Below are 10,723 nucleotides of genomic sequence, written 5' to 3' on the forward strand. Positions count from 1 at the left end.
GGACTGGGTTTTAGGAATAATGATAAACTTTTTAAAAAGGAAAATTACAATTTTTACAGGAAAATGATGGTGTCCCTTTTAGTGCATTTAGGAGCTGATTTTAATATTACAGAGCTCAATTGATATGTGGCACCAGTAACATCAAGAGCTGCTGGTTCCATTTGATCAGTCATCAAAGTCCCGCTTTTCTCAGGCAGATGATAGCCCATGTTTACTCTTAACAATACAAACCTAAAGAGGCACTGCGGGAAAATACCTTGGTAATGTACACAGAGATGCTATCCAAACTTGGGTCTTTCTAAACTGGATTTACTACTGAGGGTCTAATCTTTGTATAGATCTGCTGGCTGAAGCTGTCTGGTTTTTGTCTGGGTGTTTCAACAAAAGACCCACACACAAACTCATTTCTCTCCACTGGAAGGCAGAAGCATCAGCTATTGCTAATTGGAGTGGACACCACATGCTGATGGTTGGGTTTTAAGCAGTTGCACTTTAATCACTTCTGATGGGGGTATTACTGTGATCATGATATGTGAACTGTAACACTGATATATATATTTTTTGAAAAAAGACTAACCAGATAGGCTAGTATAACTTTCTATCACTAGGCTAAGAATGGGGGAGAAATTGGTTCCATTCACATTTCTATGTGAACCTAATGGGAATTCGTGTTTCCCAAAACCACACGTGAACCAAAATGCAACTACCCTTTGAAATTTGCACTTCTCTGAATTTTGCAATGTATACAAAAATGAATGTATTAAGGAGGAGTACACCTAAAGATTCATAAATTAGGGGAAATGATGTTAGGAAAATAACAGAAAAGGGGGGAAATGTATGCCGACATGTGTACATTAGGCAAAATTGCATACAAAAATTTGTATATTTCACGAGGACTTTTTTATCTTTTATTTTTAAAAGCAAACTGATGTGAAATTGTTGCAAGCTGAACTTAAGTCTGGAAAGCTGAACTTAAGTCAGGAAAGAATGAGAAAGATACAGACACTGAAACCAAGATGTATTCATTTCTAACCTCAGCTACCTTCTGAACCAGGAGGGTTGTCATATGCATATCTCACCAAGGATAATTTGTCTAAATAGATGATTTATCCAAATGGTTACAACCCCATCAGCCATTTTTATCTAGTAGAACAGGCCAATGAATAAAACCCTTGTCTCAAAATGAAGGTGAAAGAAGAGCATATTTAAGTGTTTGGGGCTAACTGGTTTCACTGGCAACATATATACATGAACACCTTTCCTGAGAAGTCACGATACACTACACCTGCTCTTTTAAAGGTGGGGTCCTATGTGGAGACTCATTAACATTGAGTTTGCTTTCTGCTATGCTGAATAGTGCTGTGCCAAAATCTGTCCTACAGTTTCTTGAAAGTTTTTTTTTCCTTGGAAAAACAGGCTTAATTTTTTAAAAAAATTGTTAGTGAATTCCTAGGCTACTTTAGAACTTCTGTGGGTGTGAGGTTTTAAGCTCGCTTTATTGTTGTGTGGTGGCTGAGGATTATGTGTATTTCATTTTGTTCCCAGTAAATCTTTCCCCAGCACTTGCAGCCTTCCTGGCTGCCTGCACTCTGTGATCTGAAAAATCTCAATGTGAGGAGTTACCTAGTGATAACTTCCCCTGGGCTTTGATTGAAGCATGGACACCTGGGAAGGCTGCAGTGCAGACCACAGATGAGCTGATTTGTGGAATGAAGGGTACCCACAAACACCCCTCAGCCACCTCAAAGGTAAGGTAAGTAAAACACATGCAAACACCACACCCATAAGAAGTTCGTCAAAATGTTCCCTTTGATCATTTTCAAATGCCATTTCTCTTCTTCTTAATTAATGGAGAATGATCAAGAAGAAGGAGAAGAAACACACAGGAGAAAATCTCAGGAGAGACACTAAAAATAATGCTTGGAAGCCCTCCTCACTGGCAAAGCCTCTTGTGGAACAAGGGAAGGCTATGGCAATCAGTTTCTTCTTCAGCTCCATAAGCAACGTATTTCTTATTCTCCATTCCCCTGATCAAAGATTGGATCTGGTTTATTGGAACTTCCTTCCCAAAAGAGAAAGGAATGTTGTCCATCCCCCCATCCCCCGCCCACTGACATGATTCCACATGGCCCCCATCCTCACTGAGATTTCTGAGAGTGGGTGAATTGACATGTACAAACAAAGTAATATACACAATAGATCAGTACTAGAACAAACTTCACAGTAGTTGAGCAAATGGAATGAAATGCATAGGATTTAGAGTAACTGAATGTGGGCCTCCTTTTCCCACTGCCCCACAGCAGGTGTTCATCACTGTCAAGATTGACAATGAAAACAGTCTGGTTGGCAGAGAGATGCATGGAAATGCAGGCATGAATCTGCATAGAGGTGTGGAATTTCCTTGCTAGATATATTGAAGGGGACCCAGTGGGTTGATTGAGTGACCTAAGGCTGCAGTATTACAAGGTGTGGGCATGGATAGGAAACTTCTGATGTATAAGCAGGAAATTAGGTAGGTAGGTAGATAAATAAATAAGACAAGAGGGGTTGGATAAGAATAAGTTTGTGCATATATGTTGAAATGTAAACCTATGAGATATTGCCACTTCTAGATAATCCTTCCAATCCCATCTAACACTGTAAATCTACAGACAGTGAGTATTGGCAGAAGAAATTATATAACAAGGCTGATTTTCCTGGTTTGGAAGCTATTGAGGTTCATTTAATTTCCACCCAGCATCTTGATCATCAGCGAGTAGCAGGATTTTGTTAATCCTAAACACTATGCTAGTACTTCAGTTTTTAATACATCTGGCAGAGTAGGGATCCAAAATACACACTGCTGTATGAAAATTGGTGACCCAGTTAAAAGTTCTCAAGGTTTAAACCTACACAAGAGGCAGTTATTGCTTTCTATGAAAGTGTCTAGATGCCAACCACTCTGATATTTTATCCTAATAGGATTTCATTTGATACCCTCCCAATTTTTAAAACTAGATTAACCATGCAAAAATAAGTGTATATTCTGTGTGTTTGGCCTTCTTTGTATTCACTAATTAGGTGAACAGGCATGACTGATTAATTATGCTGTCACTTGTTTCAAGTCTGTCTAAATCTTATAATGGAGAAATATGTGAGTCATTATAGCCTGGGAATCTCTTTCTCTGGCCCTCATATTCTTTTCCTCCTTTCCACCCTTTTAAAATTGATTTTTAATTTCAAGTAGCAAAGCATACCCATGCATGGAAAACAGAGTTTAATGGTTGTACAGAAAATAAAGAAAAATAGCAGCTGATGGTTGTGGTTTCAGACATTCCAAGAAAGGCAATCAAATGAAAGTGCTTCTCCATAAGGTCCTATGAGTCGATGAAGGCTGAAATCATGTTTGATGAAGAGTGAAAATCACGTTCAGTTGTCTTAACAAAGTCAATAAAAAGGATACCAGATTGTATAGAAGGTGTGAGCCTTCCCCCTTCCCTGATCAATATTCTTTTTGTGAAATGGTTAATCTGTCCATAAATATGATGTTTCTCTATAAACACATAATTGGGAAATCCAGGCTTCAAAAAGATTTGCATTTTTCCAATTTTTTGCAATCTCTAATCCAGTTGCAACTAATAAATAGAGGATGAGGTCTTTACAGGTTATGTTCTTAATTTGAGGAGTAAAATAAGAGAGTAGAGCTATTTTTGGTTTTGGTTTTAGTGACTGTCCCATCATTTGATTACAGTGGTACCTCAGGTTAAGTACTTAATTCATTCCAGAGGTCTGTTCTTAACCTGAAACTGTTCGTAACCAGAAGACCACTTTAACTAATGGGGCCTCCTGCTGCTGCCACGCCGCCAGAGCACAATTCTGTTCTCATCCTGAAGCAACGTTCTTAACCTGAAGCAATATTTCTGGGTTAGTGGAGTCTGTAACTTGAAGTGTATGTAACCTGAAGCGTATGTAACCCGAGGTACCACTTGGATGTGTTGTGATTAATTGGTTTAAAACTGTACAAAACTATAACAGAAATGACTGGTTAGTCAAAGAAGAAGAAGAAACTTCAAATAGCTTCATAGGCTGGCATGCATAAAAAAAAAAGTCTTCAAGAGACACCTGAATGTCAAAATTGAAGATTTCAGATGAATTTCTGCTGGGGGTAGTGGGGCAAAAATAATCCCTGTATTGGCCAATAGAGGACAGTCAACATTTCTCCCACTATGTAGCATCATTCCCAGGGCCGGATTTAGGTTTGAAGAAGAAGGAGAGTTTGGATTTGATATCCCCCTTTATCACTACCCGAAGGAGTCTCAAAGTGGCTAACATTCTCCTTTCCCTTCCTCCCCCACAACAAACACAACAAACACAAACACAAACAAACACTCTGTGAGGTGAGTGGGGCTGAGAGAGTTCAGAGAAGTTTCCTGCTTGGCATGGGGTTGGACTCGATGGCCCTTGTGGTCTCTTCCAACTCTATGATTCTAGCCCAAGGTCACCCAGCAGCTGCATGTGGAGGAGCAGAGATGCGAACCTGGTTTACCAGATTACGAGTCTACCACTCTTAACCACTGGCTCTCTGATGAGGTCCTAAGCTACTGAAGCTACTGTTGCTGTTTTTTGTGTTGAATATATGCTATTAAGCAGGTGGGGCCCATTACTTAGATCATAGGAGCCGACACAACACAATACAAAATACTGTTGTTGTGTGTAGGTTTTATTTTATTTGTTTTTTATCTTATATTTTGGAAATGTACATCCAGGGTTTTTTTCTTTATTTTTTTGGGGGGGGGGGCAAGAGAGTGGGACCCTGAGCTATAGCTTGTTTAGCTTGTTTAGCTTATATGTAAATCCAGCACTGATCATTCTCTTGAGGGATTATGCCCTAGGACCACAACTAAGCTGCTGGTCAAAACAGCAGCAATGTTGTTGTTGTTGTTGTTGTTGTAAAAAGGAAGAAAAAGAACACTTCAAATTTAAAGGTCTGACCACCCTAATTCTTACAATTCACCTCCACACCAAAGTTGCCCACATTCATCAGGATGAATCATCACACAAAAATGTTTTGGGGTATTTGGCCCATTAGTTTCTGCAGTTTTCCTAGTTGATTTCTCCATAACCCTCCAGAACAAAGACATTTCAGTTGCACATCCTTCTAAAATTGGTTCAAGTGCTCCTCTATGGTGTTTCCTAAATCAAATGTTGGGTGGCATGGTGAGAGATTTTAATGAGAAATTTTAATAAGGATTGGGAAGTACATTTGCCCATATTCAAGCAGTTTTCACCACCGTCAAACCCTTAAAACTGACTTACCATTTGCACACATGGATTATGAATTGGCAAGTTCTGACCTGAAATGTTTATTATGTTTCTCCTGTGGATTTATTACCCATATGACTATGACTTTTATTTAACCACATCTTGATCTCTTTCACTTGGAGATTTCTTTCCCAGCCATTTGTCTCCGGACTTACTTATGATGGAATAACTGTCAGGCATAACTTCATGTGAAGCATAACTTCCTGATGAAATTCTGAACTAAATCTATGTCATTTGCTCTGGAACTGATACCAGGTTGTCCAAATGCACTTATAAACCTATCTATATATCATTCACTATTTTTTTTTTTTCCTCTCTCTGAGAGGCTTACAACAAATAGTAAAATCTTGATTTCTGTTTCAGTGCATATGAAGAAGTGTGCATGCACACAAAAGCTTATACCAAGAACAAACTTAGTTGGTCTCTAAGGTGCTACTGGACAATTTTTTATTTTAATTTTTTATATATATTTTGACTGTGTCAGACCAATACGGCTACCTACCTGAATCTAGTAAAATAATAACACAACAGTAAAATAATAATGATATTAAAGTAAAAGAAATCACAGGTTGCACCCAACATTGTCCATCTACGAAAGCAAGCCTCCTTGCAATGGTGGAATTCTATTTTACAATGCTCAGTTTTATTTGTGTTATACTGTTGTGTTTTGTTTTCATGCAACTTTTAGGAAATTTTGTTGGATGTTGTTCCTTTTCTTTTTCTTTTTATGTAGATAGAAAGCTCTACACACAGCTCTACTTCTCCATAACACCTGAATCATGAGAGGCTGGGAAAGCTCTGGACTGATGTTGAACACAAGGATTGATGTTCTAATGCAGGGGTGCACTGGTTGAGGGCTAGGCTAGCAAACTGCGCTTGAATTCTGGAAAGATAAGAGGTTCTGTGGATGGGAGGTTCCAATGTCTAGGAGATCAGTAAGGCCCAAGTTAACAGAAAAGTGCAAACAGAGCACAAAGATGGCAATAGGTAAGCCTCCTCAGGAGGGCTATTCATTGGAAGGTGATTTACACCCAGTCAGACCACTGCTCTAAGCAGCTCAGTATTGTCTATAGTGACTGGCAGTAACTCTCTGGGGTTTCAGACAGGACATGCCTGAAGATGTTGAGGATTGATTCTGGGTCCTTGACATGCAAAGCAGGTGCTCTACCACCAGGTTACTTTGCCCTTCCCCGTAACCAGGGTGCTACAACTGAAAACGATCTCCTCTCCCTGGTGGTTCAAACATAATATGAAATTACATGACTTCTTAATCCAAAAGGTTTTTCTTGCAGAACATCCCTCTGCTGAATCTCTGGCATAATATTGCCCCAATAGCAATATCCTTGGCTAGTGGAGCGGTATATTCAACAGGCAGTCCTGTTTAGGGAAGTTTTTAATGACTGATATTTTAATGTATTTTTAACCTTCTGTTGGAAGCCGTCCAGATGAGAGGGGTAGAAATAAATTATTATTATTATTATTATTATTATTATTATTATTATTATTATTATTAGTTCTGCTCATAGTAGACCAAGAGCCACTGCAATTTGCTAAATGAGCTGTCACATTTTCAGGCTGCAATGATTTGTTCCTCTCTACATGTGCTTTGCAAAACGGAAGCATGACATGCATTTTTGGAGGTCAAAGGGCAAGACATTAAGGCAGGTACCAGGCCTGAGGTGCCCAAGTTGCAATGATACCGTTAGTTGTGTTGAAAATCAGAGAGAAGGAAGACTGAATGGCATGTCTGGCAGATCAGAAGTCCCTTTCCCTCTACTGATGGCTTCTGAGCCCAGTCTCTGAGCTTAGTGACTCTTTGGAACCAGGGGCTCAGAAAGTATACAAAGTTATGAGGAAGATGTGAGAGGCTGTAGCTTGCTCAGGATGTATTTAAAAAGCAAGCTCTTTGTGCTTACTTTTTTAAAAAAATAAAAATAAAAAGCTGTTCTTAAAATAATTCCAGGCACATTTCAAATAATCCAACTCAACAAGCTTTCAATTTGCCATTTCCTGATTCCCCTCCCCCTGTTTTGAAATAGAGTTTAATAAATAATCTATTTAAATGTGTGTGTCTCTTTCCCAAGGGGATGAAAAGTCTCTCTGAAGTTTAAGTAGATACTTTCAGTAGTAATTAGTAACATTTTCCCAGCAATTATCTTCTCCTTCTCTTACAGTAGTACTGTTAATTGAAATCTGTGGGACTCCACGCAGACTGAAGTACCACTTCCTGGGAGTAACGGCAGCACATTCTGACTCTGGGGAAATAGGAACTCACTGTGTTCTCCTGCACTTCGTGGCAGAGGTTTCATGCTTCTGCTTTGTTGCTTAGATTTAACGCGAGGAGGCATGACACATACTACTTGGCACTGTACATTCAAGCAGAGAAAGTCTGCACCAAGGAAACCCAAATTCTTTGAAATTATGCATGGCAGCACAGCAAGCCCCTTTCAGATAATCAATTTGGGTTTAGCAAATGCACGTTGTGTGGTCAGGGATCGAGGGAGGAGGTTCTGTTACACGTGCCCATTAGAATGTGGGGGGGGGGGGACCTGTGTGTTTATGTCTTGTACATACATAGGCCCTGTAGGCAGCTGTAAAGCCTGAAAAAGACACCAGTTCACCACAAAATCAGATTTGCTTCTTCCTGGCTTAGCTGAATGGGTTGATCCCAGTCAATTAGGGATCATTCCATGAATAGAACCAGATGGCTATGCTATGTAGCCAATCAGTTTTAACTGTGTGGTGACTTCACTGAGGGCAAAATTAATTACAGTGGTACCTCGGGTTACATACGCTTCAGGTTACACACTCTGCTAAACCAGAAATAGTGCTTCAGGTTAAGAACTTTGCTTCAGGATAAGAACAGAAATCGGTCTCTGACAGCGAAGTGGCAGCAGGAGGCCCCATTAGCTGAAGTGGTGCTTCAGGTTAAGAACAGTTTCAGGTTAAGAACGGACCTCCAGAACGAATAAAATATTTAACCCGAGGTACCACTGTACTTGAGCGACAGAACAAGGCAGCATAATGTGAATGAGCAGGTCAATTTTATTTATTTATTTATTTATTTATTTCAGAAATTGCCTAACCACAACAACAATGTTGATAAAGGAAAGTGTTGTTTTTGTTTCTGCATTGTTAGAAGTGTTTCCAAAAACAGTGACTAGGTTTATGCCTAAATAAATTGACAGTGTTAATGTAATGTGTAATTAGGCCCAGGACCAGTTCTAGACATTTTGTTGCCTGAGATGAAGGCTTGGAAGGTGTTTCCCCCACCCCATTCCCCATGCATGGAGTCTGGCTAGAGCAGCAGTTGACTCTTACTTCAACACTGGTGATGGGACAACATCTCCATCATACCTGAGGCTTAGGAGACTGGTTGGTACCTCCTTCCATCTCCACCACCTGTTAGATGTGTGGCTTTAAAGGAGATAGGGCAAAGAAAGGTTTCGGTTTCAGAGGCACTATGCCTCTCTGCATACCAGCCACCAAGAGACAATAGCAGAATAGTTCTACTGCCTTCCTATTCTATGGGTGGACTTTGTAGGAGCAATTGGCTGGCACTGTGAGAACAGCATTCTGGAGTAGATGGACTGTTGATCTGGTCCAACAGAGCTCTCTTATCTTCTTAAGTTGTCACACTGAATTTAACAGGCGTTAAGTGCAACTAACTTTCTTTGGATTATGGCTTTTTACTAAGGAAAATCACCAAGGATATTTGATCTTTCTTCAAGAAACTGACAATATAAATTGGTCAGTTTAAGTCCTTTGTGCCATACGATTTCCTTTACCGTCACCATTGGAAAATCTGTCTTGTCTTAAAATTGTCTTACCCTTTTGTTCCATACAAGAAGGGATAAGTTATAAAGTAGCCACAGGATTAAACTTGTAAAATTGTACCTTTGCTGGGAACATAAATTAGAGGCCTGAATTTACTAGATCATGGTATTCTTTTTAAACATACAGTTTGCAGTTTGTTTCACTCCTCCTTCTGTTGCCCAGAAGCCTTTGGCAATAACATAAAAATAATAATACATGTCTAATTATTATCATCTGAAACTATCCAGAATTACAGTTGCCCCCATAAATAAAAATTACTGTAGGACTTAATTATTTTGGCCAGAATGTTAAGATTCCTATGTTATGAGAAATATAAACAAATTTTATATTTTATGTCTGGGCATGCCGAGCTAACAGTAAGTCTTTTCATTATGATTATTCTTTCACAACAATAAAACTCAACATGTGAACTTTTAATAATAACTTTAGTTCCACTTTCAACAATCTGAGGTGTTGTTTCTTTGTTTGTGACTTATTTGAGCTGCTTCTCAGTAATATATATATTTATTTGGGCAACTAGCTGAATAACTACGAACAAAAGGTGGTTCTAGACTGACACCGTTTAGGGTGGGATTCAGTCACACATCAGCAAACTCAGGCTGTGCAACTAAAGTAGTTTGCCACTTTTGTGCACCAAACCTGTCCTCCCAATTGACTTTTCATGATAAGGAGAGTGTAGCAAAAATGCACTAGAAACTGTAGGATGACAGTTAATGCAACATCAAATAACTTCCCCGCAAACAAATCAAAATGAATTCTGAATAAAGAACCAACATCATCTAACTTTCCAGCAAAGTTTTGGGCAAACAAATCAGAATGAGTGCCCAATAAACAGATTGGCTGGGAGTGACCAAATCCCCATGTTATTTTAAATTTATGCTTATCTGGAGAATTTATGTTTCTCACTCACCTGGCATTTGTGGGCAGGGGATTTCATTGCTTTATGTAATTACTGTGTGCCCAAACCTCTGACAGCTGTTTTTTCCTAATAATAATAATAATAATAATAATAATAATAATAATAATAATAATAATAATTTATTATTTATACCCTGCCTATCTGGCTGAGTTTCCCCAGCCACTCTGGGTGGCTCCCAATCGAGAGTTAAAAACAATACAGCATTAAATATTAAAAAACTTCCCCAAACATTCCCTAAATGGAAATGGAAGGCACATTTCACTCTTTTAGGGTGTTCAAGAATAAGAACTACTCACCCCCAGAGAAGCCCATCGGTTCTATTTCTGTGTGAATCGGTGATCTGATTAAAACGAAGCAAGATCTGAGCAGTGGCTCTTGAAGACGCACAAGAGGCACCCCCCCCCAGTTGTAGGGGAAGGGGGCATTACCACCAAGCTATGCTTTGGATGAAGATCACTTGTTCATTTCTCAGTGTCTCCAGTTAAAAGCTTCAAGGGGTGGGTGATGAGAAAGCCACTGCTAAACTAGATCAGGGTGGGGAACTTTTTCAGACTCAGGGTCTCATCCCCTTCTGTGGAACCATCTGAGGACCAGGGCTGGGCAGAGGCCAAAGTGGGCAGGGCAATGAGTGCAAAATTGACCTTTGTATAGCAGCCTAGTTTTACA

The sequence above is a fragment of the Podarcis erhardii genome, assembly GCF_964252035.2.
Source record: "Podarcis erhardii genome assembly, chromosome: 10".
In the NCBI taxonomy this organism is placed as follows: Eukaryota; Metazoa; Chordata; class Lepidosauria; order Squamata; family Lacertidae; genus Podarcis; species Podarcis erhardii.